This window comes from Talpa occidentalis, unplaced genomic scaffold (assembly GCF_014898055.3).
Source record: "Talpa occidentalis isolate TD23 unplaced genomic scaffold, MPIMG_talOcc4v2.1 talOcc4.2, whole genome shotgun sequence".
Taxonomy (NCBI): Eukaryota; Metazoa; Chordata; class Mammalia; order Eulipotyphla; family Talpidae; genus Talpa; species Talpa occidentalis.
In genome coordinates, this window is record NW_023602073.1 from 148,907,957 (window position 1) to 148,927,844 (window position 19,888).

The 19,888-nt window shown below is 59.5% G+C and overlaps 2 long non-coding RNA genes across 3 annotated transcripts; one reads left to right on the top strand and one right to left on the bottom strand.

Moving 5' to 3' along the window:
- Positions 1-5,662: 5,662 nt before the first annotated feature.
- On the bottom strand, positions 5,663-7,469 carry LOC129146350 (uncharacterized). The gene is made up of 4 exons (XR_008552921.1): positions 7,438-7,469; positions 6,295-6,418; positions 6,123-6,167; positions 5,663-5,694 (listed from the first exon to the last, which is right to left on the bottom strand). It is a non-coding gene; the product is annotated as an uncharacterized LOC129146350 (long non-coding RNA).
- A 50-nt stretch (positions 7,470-7,519) lies between these two features.
- LOC119253498 (uncharacterized) lies at positions 7,520-15,341 on the top strand. Of its 2 annotated transcripts, none has more exons than XR_008552837.1 (4): positions 7,520-7,612; positions 8,408-8,571; positions 13,532-13,764; positions 14,901-15,341. It is a non-coding gene; the product is annotated as an uncharacterized LOC119253498 (long non-coding RNA). The 2 variants fall into 2 exon arrangements; XR_005127100.2 differs by lacking the exons at positions 13,532-13,764; positions 14,901-15,341 and adding exons at positions 9,782-9,807; positions 9,939-10,540.
- The last annotated feature ends 4,547 nt before the right edge of the window (positions 15,342-19,888 follow it).

The following is a 19,888-nucleotide window of genomic DNA, read 5'->3' on the forward strand; positions in this document are numbered from 1 at the left end:
ATGGTGTAGAGTCTCCCCCTAGACACAGACCAGAGTCTAAATCAGTCACTGGCCGGCGACTGTCCCTCTCGTAGGGAGTCGCCCAAGTACGGGGTGATAAGGGTTTTTGTTTTTTTTTTTCTTAAAGATTTATTTATTTATTCATACAAGCACTGGGCACAGTCAGAAGCGCGGGAGGGTGAGAGGATTCACCAGAGCCAGAGCAGGGAGCAGAGCAGGCAGAAGGACCGAAGCACACTGCTGAGGGGAGCAGCGGGCAGCAGGACAGGTCTGCGCGCCATGTGGGACCCTCGCAGGTGGCTGGGGATTGAACCGGCGCTGCAGAGGCTGCGGGCAGCTTCGCAGCCCAGCGCTCAACCGCTGCGCCACCAGGGGAGGCCCTGATAAGGGTTTTTAAAGCCAAAAACCGCACCTGGGAGTTTGCAGTTGCCACAGCAAGCAGGGTACAGAGCCAAACTGTGCTATTGCATATCACACCCAGGAGTTTGCAGGTGCCACAGCAAGCAGGTACAGAAGCCAAACTGTGCTGTTACAAGCAGCTGAGCATTTCACCACACCCCGTGTTTCAGGTACAAAGGGTAAAGGGTACATATATTTTATTTTTGATGGGAACCGGCCTCTATTGTTTTGGCCTGGAATTTTCCCACAGCTGTAACTTGTCCTCCTGAGCTAACTGAAACTTAGGCCACGCGCGGTCTGCTACATTTCGCATTGCCCCGTTTCACAATGACCGGGGGTTGGGGGGGTGAGAGGATTCACCAGAGACAGAGCGGGGAGCAGAATAGGCGGATCCACTGAAATCCACTGCTGAGGGGAGCAGCGGGGAGACAGCAGCGGTCTGCTGCACCATGTGGGTCACTCCCTGGCTGGGGATCAGACTCATGTTGCAGTGGCTTGTTAGCACTGTGTCTTTAACTCCTGCACCACCAGGGAGGCCCCCCCAAACAATCTGTTCCTTAAGTTAAATGGTGACAGACCTCCCCCGCTCACAGGGCCTTGAGTGACCTCTAGTTCCCATCCAGAGGTAACAGGCCGCCTCTGGGCATATGGAGAAAGGCCATCTGACCCTTTCAGGGAGACTGGCTGCTGAGGCAACCAGGCAGGCAGGGCGCCTGGGGGGCCAGGAGGCAAGGGACAGGCAGGGGGGCTGCGAGGCGGGCAGGCAACTGAGCCTCCCAGCCCCCCCGTGAATCTTCACACTCTCCCTGGGCTCCCTCTGGTGTCCTCTCTCCGGCTCGTGGTCTCGCCTCTGCTGTAGTCACGCCGCTGATCTTTCGCTGCTGCCCCTGCCTTCACCCCAGCCTCTAGGCTCAGGATGCACACCCATCGTCCAGGTGCACACAGTCAGGCACGTGTTCCCGTGCCCACACGCCTTCGGTATTCACACCAGCAAGGCCGAGGTGGTAGCCACAGGGGCCAGTGGCATAAGAAGCCTGATTAATTCAACTACCCTCCACGGACCTCACACCAGGTTGCGGCCCCTTCGGCGTTCCTTGAACACTCCCCACACTGGCGACCTTTCACTCCAGCTGTGCTGCGAAAAAGCCAAGCCCTTCATTGGTGTTTGAAAGAAAATACGAGAGCCTTATTTACATGGATGCTCACCTTTAAGCTTCCTGTTCTGTATGTTTCGTGATGTCCAGATTGTAGGTGCATTTAGCTGATTAATAAACCTGCACATTCCTCGGGACTCAGCCTTTGGAAAATAAGTAAACGATTGACTACTTCTGCCGCAACCCCCCTCCTTTCACTGTCCATGTTGAGTCCACAGGCATAAAATGCCGGGGGGCTCGGTGCAGCTGTCAGTGGCCGGACTTACGGGCAGGGTCCTGAGGAGGCTGGTGAAGCCAGAGACTGGCCCCTGACCCTGTCCCTCCAGGAGCAGGAAAGAGGCTCTGCCTTTGGGGGGATGCCAGGGCTGGAGTCCTCCTCCTCCTGGGTGCAGATGGGGGGCCGGGCCCCTCGCAGCAGGCAGCTCAGCTGGCGCGGACCATCGGTCTACCAGGGCCGGCAGGTTGGGGAGATCTGGAACTTCCCCGGGAGCAGGTTTTGAGTAGTCCTGGCGGAAAAGCCACTCGAGGTGCGTATTCAGAGTGAGGTGACGAGCAGCCGGCTGGCGGAGGGCCGGGCAGGGCGTGCAGGTGCGCGACACTGAGAAGGCCGCGCGTGTCGCTCCATCCCCGGCAGCCCGGGCCCAGCCTTCGTAGCCAAGGTGTGTCCTTCATCCCCACGTCCTCACCCGCCCCCTTCCCTCTGGCAGCCACTCATTGGTCTTGTTTTTCCCAAAAGTCGTCAGATGGCGCCAGGTTAGTCTGCTCGTACGCCCTGAGGTGGCGCAAAGGCAGGGGACACTCACAATCGCAAGACTCGGCTCCATCTTGGGGGGGCAACAACAGAGCTTGTTTATAAAGGGGAGATTGGGAAGGAGGAACGTGTTCTAAGGCCCAAGTGGCTGGCTGTGTTACCCCAAAGTGCCCGCAACGCCCCGTGGTCCAAAGCAAAAGTTGTTTGGGATGGCGCCTGTGGGGACAGGAAGGGACACGGGGCAGGTTTTCTGACCCAGCAGACCGGGTAGAGGAGTCAGAGTCCTCAGTGGTTTTGCAGGCTTTTATTGGGGTTCACCAGGCATATGGCAGGCAGGGTGCTGGGGGGCCGGGAGGCTGGCAGGCCTCCCAGCCCCCAACAAGTCTTCACTCTGTCTGGGCTCTCCGGCCTTCCCTCTGCTCCTCTCTTGGCTTCTGTTAGTTCTCAGCTGCTGCTGGCGTCCCCGTGACGCCGCCCTTAAAAGCCCCGCCTCAGCCCAGGTGAATCCCATCTACCTCGGCCCACACCCCACTCCAGGTGCCGCCATCAGGCATGCATTCGGGACCGCAGGGAACCATCATCCATCCTGATGGCGGGAGGGCAGGAAAGCCTGATACATTTTCCTCACCCTACAGCGCCCCTCGGCGAGAGCCTGGAGCTGGCGCGCAGTGGTGCCCGGGATCCAGCTAAGCCGTGGAGGCTGGGGGGTCACAGGTGCTGCCCAGGCCGCGCCACACGGTGTGTCTCCCGAAGTCGGCCCCTCCTGAAGCTCCTTCCAAGGGGAGTCAAGGCTGAAGCCTTCCCGAGCAGCCTCCGGCCTCTCGTAAGCCGCGGCCTGTGTCCTGCGTCCCGTCACTCGCCTTTTTCCCCCGACGGGCCCATTTTCCAAACCTGCGGTTCCCAAGACTTGATTGGCGCCGATGCAGGCGTGAGCCTAACGGTGCCGGCGGGGGCTCGGGTTTGATCTGTTTCCCAAACCAGTTAGGATGCAAGACCCACACCCCGGCGGTGCACCCACCCTGGGTCCGGCTCGCGGCGAGGCAGCGCGGCCCTGCTGCACCCGAACTGCAGCCAGTTCCAGCCTGACCCGCAGGCCTGGAAAACGTGGCTTGAGGCAGCTTGGGTTAACGTTCCCGAATGGGGAGGACTGTGCCACGGTTCCTCCTGTGCCCCTGATTGTTTTTCCAACTTTTCTGTGAGTCTAAAGTTATTTCAAAGTGAAAAATTTTTTAATTTGTTTAACTCTTCTCCCCGCCTGAGGGAGCTCCGTCCCCCGAGCTCGGGGAGGCTGGCGTTGACTTCTGCTAAAGACAAAACACCCCTCTGCTAAATTTCGGGAGCCCTGGGGAAGGGCACAAGAATAACCAGGACCCGGACGGAAATCTGGAAACCCGGACGCGCCCTCGCCTGGTGGCAGAAGAGCTGGTGTTTCAGGCCCATGTCCCAGCTCACCTGGGGGCCGGCGAACCTGCAGCCTCAGAGGCAGCGGGTGTGTCTTCTCTGTGGCAAGTGGACACCTGCAGCCACGTTGTCAAGTCTGGGGGCAACAAGAAAAGTGCCTTTCGTGGCTATTGTGCAACCACCCCAGGCCGGGCAGGGTCACTGTTGGTTCTCAAGGCCTCCGGCAAACTGGCACAGCCGTGAGAAGGATGAGGCACACCCAGGTCAAGGCCGACACCCCATCAGAGGGGTGGCCCGCTCCATCCTCCCTGGAGAAGGGCTGCTCCCTCGGAGGTATTCTTTCCCGCCGAGCAGCACCCCTCTCTCTCAGGCCCCGGGTCTTTGCTCCTTGTTGCAGAGTGACGTTGCCTGGTTAGCCCTCCCGTCTAGGCCCAGGTCACTTACACACGCGCTGCCCAGGCTTTTGGGCCCAGGTGTCTATCACCCTGGGGGGCGTGCAAGACCTCAGGTGCCGCCATAGAGACTGGCGGCAGGAGGGTGTAAAAAAGCCTGATTTTTACCTCATTTACTCTATAGTGGCCCTTGACCCAGGCCCTTGCTGGCTGGTGACCTGTGCAGGAGGGCCCATGGCTGCAGGACAGAGCTGCAGGAGCGTCTCCTGGACCCTGGGCAGGTCCACCCCGTCCTCAGGGAAGCCCGTGGAAGTCAGACAGCACCGCTTGGCCGCTGGGTGTTGCTGGGAAATCCAGTCTCACTGGCTTTTTCAAAGCAGCTTCTTTACACCAAAATTATAACACCGAAACAGCCCCTTTAATGAATCTGGGGTCTGCCAAGATAAAGGGATCTTCCTTGAACTTTGGGGGTAAAATCCCCCTAAAATAACAGCTCAAAATCCACCTGCCTGTGAAAGCAGGGAAACCGGACAAAACAACCAGCAGAATGATTTCCAGTTTTTGAAAACCTAAATCGCCACTTGATGGCACCAAAAAATAAGAAACCCCAAAGAGTTTCTCGTCCACTGGGGGAGCCATTTCAGACTCCTCCTCCCCGCGTGTGAGGGCGGGAAGCTGCTTCTGAGATCTGTCTTGATGTGCTTTCGCTCTTGGGAGAGCTGGTTGGCCGCCACTCTCCCTGCTGGGACAGACCTCACTGCCCAGAGTGGGGCTGAAAAAGTTAAAAAGGGATTGCCGAGCCCCTAGAAACTTCCTGGGGACTCTCAGGCTACCTGGAGACGGCAGCACGGCCCGTCTGTCTTGAGACAGGCTGCAAATGTCCAGCAGTGGAGTCGGCCATCAAGTTCCTGGTGGCACTGGGCATGGGGCCTGGGCAGGGCGCCAGGATGGGGGACACTGGACACTTCATTCAAGCCCCAGGGGGCGGCTCACCCAGAGACCCCAGTTTCCTGCCTGGAAGCCTGGGGGATGGGGCCTTGGGGCATTCTGCTTGACTAGCGAGTAGGGTGGAGCTGGCGGAGGGGTGTGCGGTGCGGTGTTGGGGTGGCCGCCTGCTGCTGTGCAGGGCTGAGAACGGGCGTTTACGTTACTGCAGGGGACAGAGGGATGGTGAAGCCAGGGGCTGTCCCAGGGCCAGGCCAGGAGGGAGGCGCTGTGGAGAGGCCCAGTGGCCAGCAGCTTGGGTGAAGGCCAAAGGCTGGGGCTGTGACAGTGCCAGAAAGGCCACTTCTACATGTCCCCAGGCTCCCAGGGGCTGCTCCCAGCCCAGGCCGAGCCGGCAGGATGCTGGGGCCCAGGGGACTCCAGGGCCAGCCAGCGTGGGCTCAACTTGGCTCACAGGGGTGGGGGGGCAGGGACGCACCCCAGGAGTGCTTCCCTCGGGTTGGAATTGCACTCTGGCTGCCCTCCTCCCGTTTTCTTTCACACAGGTGGTTCCCACAATACCTTCCTGTGGGTCAGACCTGGGCCCACACGGCCGCTGGACGCCACGGGCTGCCGTTGCTCCCAGCACCACGGCCCGATGCAGCAGAGTGGGCTGGGGAGGGTGGGGGGAGAAAGGACTTGGTTGGACTTTGGAATGACTGAATCGCAAATCTGGGTTGCCTGCTCACCTGGAGGAAACTAAACTAGAAGGGCTGAGTAGCCTTGGGGGCCCGGGTTAACGATGTTTCCAGAATAAGGAAGGTCAGGGGGTTTCAGAACAGTAAGCTGAGGCCTGGAAAGTTAACAAGGGTTGTGTTTCTACATGACTGACCCCGCCACTGACTCATGGCCCAGTCAGCCGGGAGCTGGCGTCACCTGATGACCTCTCACCCGCGCAGCCCCTGGCAGGTAACGTGTTAGGACTGCCTGGGAGCTGATACCTCCCCACAAAGTGGTGGGGGTCAGAAGCGGCCCAAGCCAAGCGGCGTAGGGCCCATGTACTGGGACGCGTGGAGACCCACATTCTTTGTGTCAAAATACCTATTTCCATGTTCATTGCTGTGCCAGATTTCTAACAGAATCGTCCTGCGTAGAGAGAAGAGAAGAAAGGACTTTAAATAATGGATTCCTGGCGTCCGGTGGGGGCACAAGTAAGGGTTTGGGCGGAGCCCGGAGAGCTGGGGCAGAGGAGAGACCAGAGTTCAAAATGTACCACATGATCCTCCATGAGGTCACGACAAGGGCTGCCATGGTCTCTGCCGCCGGGACCGGCCTCCCGCGTGTCTCTCACATTCTCTTCCAGGTGTCTGTACGCATCTCTGCTGCAGGTGTCTCTCCTGTCGACATTTTTTTTTTTTAATTTTTAAAAAGATTTATTTATGCATACAAGAACTGGGGTACAGGCCAGAGGTGCAGGGGATGAGAGGATTCACCAGAGACAGAGTGGGGAGCAGAACAGGTGGATTTGACTGAACTCCACTGCCGAGGGGAGCAGCGGGCAAGTCACGAGAGATCTGCTGTGCCGTGTGGGCAGCTCCCTGGCCGGGGATCGAACTAATACGACAGTGGCTGCCGGTAGCTTCATCGTGCTGAGACTTAGCCCCTCGCGCCACCAGGGAGGCCCCTGCCAACACATGTAGACATGCAACAAGCCACTAGGAAGGTTCTTGTCAAAAAACCGCAGCCAAGCACTGGCGAGGGCGGGGAAGCGGGGTTCTCCTACGCTGCCGGTGGGAATTCAGAATGGCACAGTGACTGTGGAAGACGGGTTGGGGTGCTCAGAAAACTAAATCCCAGGTCCTGGTGGGCCCAGCAAGTCCACTCCTGGTTCTAGACGCCCACGCATTGGGGCAGGGCCGCCGCTGCCTTTCACGGCTGCCTGGGTCATGACCATGAGCAAGAGGGCGGGATCGACCCGGCGTCTGCCCACGGTGGGTCGACACGGTGAGGTGCACACAGTGGCGGGGTCGGCCTTAGGGGGGACCCGGACACAGGCCGCAGCACGGATGAGCCTGAGGACACCAGGCTCGGAAGCCGGACCCTGAAGAAACATGGTCCCGCTCACCTGAGGGGCTGAGAGGGCAAAGCCCTGGAGAAGGAAAGGAGGTTGGAGGTGCCCAGGAAGCAGGGCAGGGAGGAGGGGAGGGCAGTGGTGTTTGTGGGGCACAGAGCTTCAGGTTGGTGGAAAGTTTCTGGAAATGGATGGCAGTGATGGTTGTATTGCGATTGTACCTAATGCCGCTGAACTGTCACTTACAAATGATTAAAATGGCAAATACTATACCTGTTTTACCACCTCCCTCCCTCCCCCACACACAACACAAGCTCCTGAGCTGATAAATCAAATATCTCCTACCCTTTCACCTTGACAAAGAGACCTTGGTAACAATTGGAAGGCCAGGTTCAACGTTCTGGAATGTTCTGGAACCTGTCCCCAGGCAGCGCTGGCTCCTGGTCTGTGGCCAGCCCGCCTCGCTTCCTGCACTTGGGCCTGGGCCTCACCCTGAGGGTGGGGTGTCCTGCCAGCACAAGTGCGTTCACTCACACCCAGGGCAGACAGGAACGTCCCTCCACCCGGGGCTCTACCTTCGGGGGTGGTGGGCCCCGGCCCAGGCCCAGGTCCGTGCAGGCCTGGAAGCGGGTTCGGTGCTGCCTGACCCAGGGAACCAGGTCCTGAGTACCCACAGCACCACCTCCAGGGGGGCCCACAGGCTGCGTGGACCCATGGTCTAGTGTGTGGACTTTGGTGGCGGGACCTGATTGGAGGAAGGCCACTGGGGCATTTCAAGTGTGGGGCTCCGGGCAGGGCCCCCTGAATCAGCCCTAGGGCAGCGCTGGGTGTTTGGGGCCCCAGCTCCCGTGACAAGGATTGGGGGAGGGCATTAAACCTGACGTGGTTGCCATTTCTCCTCTGGCCAAGCAGAAGTGGGGTCTCCTCCTACACTGTGGGGTTCGACCCTAGGGACAGCCTCACGCGGGCCTCCCTTCCGCGGGCTGGGGTGTCTGACTCTGGCACAGACATTTGATTTGCCTGGTCCTGACTTTGCTTCAGCTGCTGGTGACAAGAGGGAACAGGGGCCTGAGCACCTCTGGTGGGTGACGGTCGGAGACCGCCCTGGGCCGCGGGCCGGGCGCTGGCCTGGGAGTAGCCGTGTCCCCAGGGGCTTGACCGGGGCAGTGTCTTGATGGCGCTGGTTCTGCCGCACGATTTTAGCATCAGGCAGTTGTTTTTGGCATCCTAACTCGGTCTGGATTTTTCTGTCCTCCTGGAGATTCTGTGAGCGAGCTAGTGACCTTTTAATAAGCCCCCTTTCTACTCAAATTAGCTGGAGTTTATTTCTTCTGTCTGCGCTGAAGAAGCTGAACTGATGCGGACCCTGGATTTGGCCCAAATGCAGTTTCGGGCTACAAGCGTCCGCCAAGTCCTTCTAGGCTGTGTGAGCGACTGTCCCTGAACCCAGACGGGAAGGAGCTATTTGGGAATTGATCTGTAAGCTTGACCCCCAACGCAGCCCTCATAAAATGGGCGGCCGCCCCCCACATGCGCGGGGTCATGGGCGGATGAACAGACCAGCGAAGTATGTCCCTACCTGTCCCCTTCCTTGTCGTGGGTTGAGGGGTGAGGGGTGAGGCTTGAGGGCGACTCCCTCAGCGGCCTGCACCGGACAGGACCAGGACGGCGTGTTCCACTTACGTGAGGCCCCAGAGCAGGAGGGGGCATGGGGAGCGAGTGTTTAGTGGATCCGGAGACTCAGTGTGGGGAGTATGAACGGACCCCATGTCGCTGAGCCGGACCCTTAGAAATGGCTCAAACGTAACCTTTATAACGTGTACCCTTCAGCATAAACAATTACACGCAAAGAAGAATGCTCGAAGGAGGCTTCGGGCCTGTGTGCACGAGACTGAGCCCGACGTTAGGGAGAACTCTCGCCTCAACCGGCCTTAGAAACTGGCTTCAGAAACGGGAAAACGGGGTCCTCTTTGTGGTAGCGCTGACAAGGGCCCCCACAGTGCCGCTCACCGGGACTTGATGATAGTGAAATGCTTTGGTTTTCCCTGCGCTCACACCACAGGGGGTGGGGTGCGGCCCGGGAGGTCCAGCTGGTCAGGGAGGCTGCGGCACGTGGGGCACCCCGGGCTGGCAGCGGTGCTGGCTCCCCAGTCAGCTGAGCAGAGCCCCACACTCGCTATCCCTGCCGGCACCCACAGGGGCAAGTGCGCTCCAGAGAGCGGGTGTTAGGGTGGAACTGTATCCCGCCCCCCCAAAAAGGAGACATGTTGAAATCCACAAAACTAGCACCCTGTTTCTCAGGCTGGGACCTTATTTTACTGCAGGTCACTTTGTCACCAACAAATCAAGGGCTTGTCTGCCCGATGCGCATGGGAGCCACAAACACCCCACCAGGGGTTGGGAAATATCGGGAGCCAGGACGGCAAGAGCAGGAGCCCCAGGACTCAGACCTGCCTCCCCAAATGCCTGGCGAAAGGGGCTTCCAGCACATTTTGGGAAGTGGGGCGCTGGAAAGCTAAAAAGTCGAATCCCACTGGTTGGGGGTCAGGATGCAGGCTGGGCGGGGTCACTGGGTAGACTGGACAGGGCACACAGGCAGGGCTGGCTGGAGGTCTCGGGCCCCATGGGGCAAGGTCCTTGATTCTGGACGCAGTCTGAGTGGCTCTTGGTTTTTCTGGTTCCATGTCAGCGCCCTCAGCACTGTGTGACTCACAGGTGAGTGTCACCCCCACTGCTTCCGTGAAAATAAGATGGAAAGAGAGTTAACCACGCCCAAGGGCTCCTGCCCACAGCTGGATGGGCCAGGCAACACGGCAGGTGTAATTACTCACGCTGAGGCCTTGCAGGAGCAGGTGGAGTGACTCTGGGTTCATGACTCGTGTCTGCCGGGAAGACGCCCCCGTGAAGACAAGGCCACGTGACCGTGGAGGCGCGATGGAGGGTCGTGGCTGCGAGGGACACCCGGGATCCACAGTGACCCCCAGCAGGCAGAGGCAGCAGGGAAGGAGTCCCCCAGAGCCTCAGAGGGAATGTGGCCCATTGACACCCACATTCTGTGCTCCTGGCCTCTGGGATTACGAGAGAGGACGTGTCTTTGTTTTCAGCCCTCCGCTTTGGGGTGCCGTGTTCCAGCAGGACCGGGAAATCCCCCCTACAATGCTTATTCTGTCATTGCTGCGCCCCACCAGACCTTGTGAGCCCTAGTTTTTACAGTTTGTGTTATAAAAACAACCGTTCAATACAAAATTCATCCAGACAAATGTAGAGATCTAAGTGGTCAATGTTCATGAATCAGGCAGAGCAGGCAAAGGCTCTGCGGGGGTTGTACAGATGGAAGGTTTTGTAGTCAGAGAGGGAGGAGCCAGGTGCTAGCGGCAGGCAGAAAAGATTGTTTCTGCAAAGTCACCTTCCCTGAGGAGCAGGCGGGGGTCAGGCCCTGCGGGTGGCCCCCTAGAGCGGTGGAAGAAACCAGGGACTGGTGTAGGCTGTTTTTTGGGGAGAGGCTGAGGCTGCATGCAAGGGAGGTGTTGGGTCTTCGTGGGGCCCAGCAGGAAAGACCTCCTCTGGGCCTGCTGGCTCCTTTTTAAAACACAACTGTGGAACGGGTGAGGAAAGGCTCCTACTAGAACTTTCCTGTTCTGGAACTTCCTAGAATGGTCACCGCAGAGAATTCCCTTTACAATTCCAGGGTATCAGAACTATTTAAGGGATTTGAACATCACTCAGACTGATGATGACATTAACTGGGTTGACTGGGCTTGACTGATCAGTAGGTCTCTGCAGCTACCCGGACGGCTCCCTGATTCCCTGAAAATATTGAAAATCCCTTCATTTAGTGGGGCCTCCCTGGTGGCCTAGGGGTTAAGTCTCAGCGCTGTCACTGCTATGGCCTGAGATCCATCCCCGGCCAGGCAGCTGACCCACAGGGCACAGCAGACCCCTCCCGTCTCCCCGTCTATTCCCCTCAGCAGTGGATTTCAGTAGATCCACCTGTTCTGCTCCCCACTCTGTCTCTGATGAGTCCTCTCACGCCCCATATCTCTGGCCTGCACCCCAGTTCTATGCATAAGTAAATAATTCTTTAAAAAAAAAATCACTTCATTTGGCCCAGAGTACAACCCCCTTGTCCAGCCCGTTTTCCTGAGAAGAACAGGAGCACCGTCCTTTCCTGCGCTGCTTAGGGGAAGAAGGAAGAGCGAACACCAAGGTCAAGGACTGAGCCAACCTCATGTCGAGTGGTCAAGTCTGAACCAGCGGAGGCTGTTTACCCTGAACAGTGATGAAAGGTGGCACCAAGTTATGGTTGTTTTCATTTATCTTGCCTAATTTATCTTGCCTGATGTATCCAGTAGACTCGATACATTTTTGTTTTTGTCTAATACAATTTTTTTAAGATTTTTTTTTTCATTTATGCAATAGCTGGGGTACAGGCCAGAGTCGCGGGGGGGTGAGAGGATTCACCAGAGACAGAGCGGGGAGCAGAACAGGCAGATGGACCGAAGCAGCGGGCGAGACAGGAGAGGTCTGCCTCGCCATGTGGGATTCTCCCTGGCCGGCTGGGAATTGAACCCGCGCTGCGGAGGCTGTGGACAGCCTCACAGCGCTGCGCTCAAGCCGCTGCACCACCGGGGAGGCCCATCCAATACAATTTTTATAACCAAGCATAGGGTAGCTCGAAAGTAGCGACAGTTGCCAGAAATAGTTTATTAGACAGTTAGGGCAGAGAGGGTAAGGCCTATCAGAAAAATTAATGGCCAGCAATAGCCAGGACCCCAGGAAACACTGGCCAGAAGCAAGGAAGCCTGGGGAGAGCCAAGACATGCCTAGAGGAGCGAAGGCAGACCCCTGCCCCAACCTGCTTCCCAACCTACCGGGTGCTGCGCAGAAGGGGGTGACATAGAAACTGCTGCCTGGACCAATAAGCCAACACCTGGGAGCACCTGCTTAGTGCACCCTGGAGAGGGACAGAGACAGCAGCTCCCCGCCCTCCCTGGCAGTTGTTCTTCCCTGGACTCTGCCCTCCGGGTGCTCCCCCTGGGTGCTCTGCCTCTCAGCACCCTTTGCTTTTGCTTCTGCTAAAGACATGGCTTTGAATTTGTTCATGGCCAAAGTCAAGGACCAAGGATCCCCCAAACCCAGAAAATCTAGGACCCTCATAACCCAGAAACAATGTAACTCTTATTTTGTGGGTAGCAGAGGGTAAGCGATCCCGCCTTGGGGTGTATGGACACAGACTTCCTACCTGCGAACCCGCAGATAGTCTGGGGATCCACATGGAGTTATTTTCAGGTAAGTGAAGCCAGGCTCCCTGGAGACATTTTCACCACTGTAAGCTGCCACCGAAATTGTTCAGTGATTCTTAGGCCTTGATAGATGAGTGATTCTTAGGCCCCGTGGGTTTCCCGGTCACCAAGGGCACCCGCCGACACCCGCCGGGTCCAGGACGGGCCCTGCAATGACGGCGTGCTGTGTTGGGATGAGGGGCGGGTTTGCTCGGCGCCGACGGTGACCGACAGGGCCAGATGGCTTCGGCGAGGGGCTGGAGCAGGGTGCTCTCCGCCAGCCCCGGTGCCTGCTCAGGCCTGGCGTTCTCAGCGCCCGGCGGGGCCGCTCAAGGGTGCAGATGTGGCTGCTCCAAACGACTTTCTCCTACCCGGGGAAGTCAGACGTGAGAGAACTCTAACACAACCGATCTTTGAAATGATGGGACCCCGAATGTATGGGATGTGGGAGGCGCCTTTGACTTCAAGTTTAAGGGTGCTCAGATTTGACCTTTGATGAAATCAATAATTTCTAACACTTTCTTTTCATAACTGGTCATGTAGTGCATTTGCAGACGCAGGTCAGATGTGTGTCTTCAGGATTCTAGCTGGCAAAGGAAAAACCCCAAACACACGTGCGGTCTTCATGGGGGTTGTAGGGTCTCCCCCAGGCACAGAGCCGAGTCTAAATCAAATGTAGAAAAAGGCTTTATTAGCCGGCCGGCGACTGTCCCTCTCGCAGGGAGCAGCCCTGAGCAGGGGTTGGGAAGGGTTTTTAAACCAAAAACTGCACCCAGGAGTTTGCAGGTGCCACAGCCAGCAGGGTACAGAAGCCAAACTGTGCTGTTACAAGCAGCTGAGCGTTTCACCACCAGCCCAGGTTTCAGGAACGAAGGGTACATCTTATTTCTGACGGGAACCGGCCTCTATTGTTTTGGCTGGAATTTTCCCACAGCCCTAACTTGTCCTCCTGAGCTAGCTCAAGCTTAGGCCGTGCGTGGTCTGCTAGATTTCGCATTGCCCCCGTTTCACAATGAGCACACACAAATTGGCTGCACTCAGGAGAAACTCTTGGGGGCAGACACCGCCAAGGCCAGCAGGGCAGGTCCAGGGGGCCGGGTGCGAGCCGCTGCTGCTGCGGACACAGTTTTCTTTTTTGTGTGTCTCTCTCTTTACAGGAGCCCCCAAATGCTAGCCGATCAGTATCTCCCCAGGAAAACTCAGCAATGACAGCTTGAGGAAGGGCCAAGACCATGTCGGCCCAGCACTCAGGGCTGAACTTGGGGTAATATTTAGAACATCCAGAGGCATGGACAGCCGCCATGTCCCAAGGCAATGCTCCAAAAACACCCTTTCTCACAACTGGATGTTTTCATGCTTGCACAAGGGACAGCGCATGATTACAATCAAGGTAAGGACGCTGGAGGGCAAGGTGCCTGTGCTGACTGTGTGCAGGGAGCAGGAGGAGGGGGATCAGGGGGAGCAGAGAGAGTGGGGGAGGCTGGGAAGGAGGGGGTGCTGGTCTGTGCAGATCCCCGGGAGCAGAGGGCTGTGATTAGCGCCATTGACCTTCAGGTCACGCCACACCCCCCACATCACTCTGCAAAGGTGGGTGCTGGGGGGAAGGTCTCCTTCCTGGCAGCTTCCCAAAATGGGGTGGGGGGAAGTTTGGGGAGACTCAGGCCTGGGGACCCAGCTTCCCACTGCTGGGTCTTCTCTGTGGCTGCGATCTGTTTGGGTCCTTACCAGGGTTGGCTCAGCAGGGCCTGCTCCCGCGCCTGCCTGTCTGCTCCCCAGGCCTGTGTAACTGGGGGAGCAGCGCCCCCGGGGAAGACCTGATGTTTCAGACGCAGGAGGTGAAGCACCTCGCTAGGGAGGGACCCACAGAGGCCTGGGGATGACACCCTGAGGCTGCGGATCAGCCCTGAGAGTTCTGTTCTCAGGGTTTATCTTGGACTCGATCTGGCCGGTGAGGTCTGAGGTCCCTGCGCCAGGTCCCGAGCGGGCGGGCGGTGCGCGCGGCCCCAAGAGCCCGTCCATGCCCGGAGAGGACAAAGCACCGGGCATGCTCGGTCTGCAAGGCCCCAGCTAACCCTCCTGAAGGTGTTTGCCCCTGGCGAGCCGAGATCACCTGTGCTAGTCAGCGCTCGCCATGTTGCGTGTCTGAGGCTCCCAGCCCCGCTGGGCCTGTCCCCTTCCCGGGAAATTCAGCAGCGCGCCCCTCCCTCCAGGGCCTCCCTGCCGGTGGGCGCCCCCAGCCTCGCTCTGCTCGGGCTGCTCATGACCAGACGTCTGGGGTAAGGCTGGGCTCCTGTGGGCAGGGAAGGCGTCCTGGGAAGTGGCCGCCGTGGTCAGCACTGAGCCAGCGGGCCTGGAACTTCGGAGCCAACTGCTGCTGGTTCCGCGGCGGGTCCCGCCACCTGTGGGTCCGTTCTCTGGCCTTCTGAGCTCAGATCCCCCTTCCTCGCTCCTGTAAAGCCCTGTCCCTGGCCGCCTCTACCATGTTTCCCTGATTTTCTTGATGAGAAAACAATGTTATTTCTCTAGGGAACTCTGGAAGGTGTGAGTTGACTCATGGAGTAGAAAGCCAGAACTTCCACCCTGGACGTCGGGGCCGGAGACTCCTCCACACTGGACGTTGGGGGCCAGAGACTTCTACACTGGGCACGGGGGGCCAGAGACTCATCCACGCTGGACATTTGGGGCCGGAGACTCCTCCACACTGGACATGAGGGACCAGAGACTCTTCCAGACTGGACATTGGGGATCACAGCCTCTTGGTTGCCCCAGCGTCCGCTGGCTGAGTTCCCCACACCTCCCCACACCTCCCCCAAGCTCCCTACCTCTCAAGAGGAGGCTGATTACTCACAAAGACAAGCCAGGCACAGAAATAGCCAACCTATTTGTGGCTTGAATGCAAGCAGTTTTATTTTTACGGAGAGTCGCTGTATTTTCTCTAAGTAGAAATCATTATCTACCATAAATGAAACTCCATGTGCAATAATTCCTGCTTTTGTTAGGGCTGCCAATTAGTCACAAACAATTGGCGCCTTCCACCGCCCACCCGCGCCGGGGGAAGAGCCGCCATCTCTTCAGGCTCCCCGGCCAGCCGCCTCCCTGGCCGGCTGCCCCCGCGCGCCATCTGGCCCCGCCAGCTTCCTGTGGTTTGTTCCTCATTCACCTAGTGCTGCGACCAGTGTCCAAATTGGTAACGTGTCTCTGCCAGACTCCTCTGCTCTGCGAGGAGCTGGAAAAGCAAACCGGGGAGGCCCCGTGTTCTGTTGACTTAAATAATGACGCTGGAGTCTCCCCCCAGCCGGCCAGTGCGCGCAGGGCTGCAGGCCCCGGGGGACCAGGGGAAATGTTCGTCCAGTCTGGGCTCCTGAGACGGCACGCTGGGCAGCGGGGCCTCGTGCCCCCCGCTCTCCTTCCCCCCTCTCTTCCTTGGGGTCTCTGAAGGCACCCCTTTGGTCCACCTCGGGGAGCCTGCTCTCTGCCGGTCGCCCTGGCTCGGCGGGTCTGCCTCGCCGCCCCCGGCGCTGCTTCTCTCCTGCCTGCTTTGCCTCAGAGGGCCCAGCTCACGCTCCGGCTTCCGAGTGTGCCCTGGGAAGTGAGAAGCCTCAGGCGACCGACCTGCACCCTGGGAACCTGCGCCAGGTAATGCCCCTGTCCCGGGGCCCCCTCTCGCTGCTCACCTGCTTGCCTCGTGGCTTCTCAACCACCTTACTTGGCCTGCGGTGTGTGGGTCTTTGGGGAGAGCCCCCTGCCCCGGCTCCCTTTCTCCTCCCCTCCAGGGGGACAGAGCCGCAGGCTGGACTTCCCCGAGCGGCCTCTTGGCCCCTCTGGTCCTCCGCCGGGTCCGCGGTCTGCTTTCCCACACACCCTGGAGCCGCCTGCCCGCCCTGCTGGGAGCCAGTCCGCCCCAGGGGCCTGTTGCCACGCTGACCCGCTGGCGAGGAGGCAGCGCTCCTGTGGAAGAAGAAACGCTGCCGTGGGGGCGGGGGGCTTCCCCGCGGGGCCCTGCTGTTCCCACCACCCGGGCTCCTTCCTGCTCGGCCTGGGAGCCGTGACGCCGGGTCTGTAGAACCAGGGCCAGCGGGAAGAGGAACTTGAGTGCCTGGCGAGGAAGGGCCTTTCGCCTCTGGCATCTCCAAGCCAGGCTGCCAAGCACTGCCCGGGGTGCCCGCCGCCCCGGGGCCCGCTTGGGGGACCCCCATCCGCTGTGCTGCACTTACCGCAGCCCGCGCAGGACTCCGAGCCGGGTGCAGGAAGGGGGCGGTGTGTCGTCACGGAACACGGTGCGGGCCCCCTGCAGGTCTGCACCCACAGCCCACGGCCCGCGGCAGCCCCGGCAGCCCTGCGATGAGCTCCACGCTCCAGCTCGGGAAACTGAGTCTCCAAGACCCGCCAGAGGCCGCGCTACTTGCAGGCTGAGGCAGGCTCTCGGGCTGGTTCGAGCTCCCCTGCAGGCGATTCCGCGAGCTTTCCTGGGGCCTCTGCTTAGCCCTGGCCGGCCTGGGGCGGCCTGGGGTCTCCTCTCGCTCTATCACCACTTGTTCCCGCCGGGACCAGCCTGAAGATTTTCACCGGCGTGTGTCACCGATGATGCCATTTGAAGCACGGCTGCTGCCGATCAGCGTGGGACCATCTGCTTGGCACGTCTCAAATATTTTCAGCAGCGGGAGAGCGACTCGGGCTTCTTCCGAGAGGGGAGGCTGCAGCCGTCCTCGGAGGTGTTGGCATCGGAGACCCTGCCCCGCGCCGGGGCCGCCTCCCTGCCGCGCCCGCTGAGCCTCTCTGGTGAGCGGAGCGACGGAGCCTGCACCCCCGTTCTGAGCCGTTCGGCCGCCCTGGACAAGCAGGGTAAGACCCCCCCCTCCACCAAGCTCCTGGCTGGCAACTCCTTCTGGGCTGGGGGCCCCTGTGGGGTCCGGGATGCTCCGGCTGTGTGGGTGAAACCCAGTCTCCTCCTGCGCTTGTTTTGGGAAATTCGCTGATTGCTGGGCTCACTGGCCCCAGACACTTGTTCAACTTCAGGCTTGAAACTTTGCCGTTAGCTTTTGCTTTTGGACTCGGGGCAGGGGCAGCGTCTTCGGATCAATTCTTCGATCTGACGGTGGACTTGGAGGTTTGCCGGGTTGTTGATGAGCTAGCGGGGGCTGCGAAGGGTCGGGGCTTGGCAGGGCACTGGCCGGGTGCTCTTCCTCTGGGCGCTGTCTTGGCTGGATGCTCCTGGGCATAGCCAGAGGCAAGTTGCTTGATTTCCCTTTGCCTTCCCCTTGGGGGCACCGGCGCCAGCACCACCTTCGGCTTAGAGGTGGGCTGTGAGCCCCCGGGTGGCGAGGGGCTAGTCAATGGGACCCCCTGCTCCTTCGTGCTCGTCTCTGTGAGCGTCTTGGTCTGCCTGCTTCCCGGTGAGGGCACATGCAGGGTGCGGGCTTGCTGTGCGGGCAGCATGGAGGGGGGCATGCTGCCTCCCTGCAGCAGCCTGGGGACACTTTCGCCAGAGCGGCCCTTGTGGGGCTGTTCTGTTCACCTTGGGTGCCTACTGGCTTCCCTGCCTCCACCCGCTGGTGCCCCCCCTTGGTGAAAACTCAAACCTCCAGTTGTGCCAAATGCCCCTGACGGGACACAGTCACCCCCACTTCTACCCCCTGAGACCTGCACTTGGCGAGGAGCGAGTCGTTCCTGCTTCTCCGTGCAGATGGCGCGGGTTGGGGGCTGCAGTGACGTGCCTCAAAGCCTCAAAGCAGGACGGTTGTCCCTGCCTGGACATTCCCGGCAGATTCCTCAGTGCCATGGAAATTCCGTCTCACAGACGGGCTTGTTTGTCCAGGTTACTGCACACAGGGGAGGAATTTCCATTTGAGTTGTCACCAAGAGGGGTGCCCTTTCTCCGGAGCCCCACGCCTGGATGGGCCAGCGAGGGCATCACGCCCCACGCGGTTGCCAAGGAACAAGGAAAGGGTTCAGGTGGCCCGCTGGGACCCTGGTTTTGTTGGCTTTTTCTCTGTTCCCTCTCTCCCCCCCCCACCCCCTGTCTGCCTCTCCCTCTCTCCCTGCCACCGGGAAGCCAGGACCCGGGAGGACTGTGGCCTCGGGAACGGGAGCGTGGCAGGGCATGAGGCCTGCCTCTTGGTCTCTAGAGGAAACTGTAGCAATGTGAAGGTGCTGCATGTGGACCCCGCCTCCTGCCTCACAGGCCTGAGAGGGCCCCACCCTGTCTCTACCTTCTTTGCTCCTCTTGCTTCTCCGCCAGCTGCATCGTGCACCTGCTCCTCTCGCTTCAGAGAGGTGAATGTGGGGAGCACTTTTGCCTGGACCGGCCAGCCTGCAAAGCCCACACCCTTGCCTCTTTGGGGACCACCACACACCCTCTGCGCCCGCTGATTCTGGGGTTCCTGCTGGCTTTTCCTTGAGGCTCGTGTTGGCAAAGTGTTTTTCCTTCTCCAGCTTTCCTCATACCCCAGCCTTCCAGAAAAACTTGAAAATGCCAATTTTGCGATGCCACTGAGGGTGAGAGGGGCTGGGCTTTGCATGGGATCCACATCCAGTGGCCAAGTAGGTAGAGAGCGTGGCCCGGGGGCGCCCCCCTGCAGGGACAGCAGCAGAATCCTCAGACCTGTCTTTGCCACGCTGCCCGCAATCCTGTCCATTTTGGCAGGAGGGGCATGGGTGTTAACAACCCCCGCCCCCAGCAGCCTGCGTGGCGGCCGCAGCTTCTGTGAGAAGCCACATCCTGAGCAGGTGAGGTGGGGTGACCCGGTGAGATGCGGGGCCACTCTCCGGAGGACGAGGGTAGAGCTCTGGAGTGTGGTAGGGCCGTGACCTGACAGTAAGGCCGGGAGGTGCCCGGTGGGGTGGGAGGTGGCAGACACAGTAGATGGAGCAAATCAGTCAATATTCAGAGGGTCTCAGGCGCCAGTTTCTCCCCATCAGACAAGGCAACATGGACAGGAGAACATGGACTGACCTCTGGGCTGGGTCGGGAAGGGACATCCGGGTGTCAGCCACAGGTGGTGTGTGTACAGGGCTCCAGATCTGCTTCTATTCTGCTCAGTCCACGAGAAGGCCTGGGAGCAGTGACCCCAGTAGCAATGGGTACCCCAATGCCCAGAACCCGGTTTCTAAGAATCCTTCTTACTAAGAGGAGCCAGGGCTCATGGAGGGCCGGCGCAGGAACACACAGGGGGGCAGTGCCTGGGCAACCCCCACGGCCCGGCCTGGAAGGGCAGCAGAGGGCAGCCTGGTTGCTGGTTTGCATCCAGAGCCCCCCCACCCTGGGGACGGGGGGCAGGTCTGATATCCCTGAGGGGTGTCTCCCTTGGTGCTCTTGATTTGAATTTCGTGGTGCAGTGGGAGTGCGTGTGAGTGTGTGTGTTTGTACACATGTGTGTGCATGTGTGTTCATGTGCGGGAGGGTGCTGGGGTGTGTGTCCTGTGTGCATGTATGTGTGTTGTAGTGTGTGTTTGTGTGTGCATGTGTGAGGGGGTAAGACATAGCCGACCCCCTTGGAGGACTTGTGTAAAGGCAC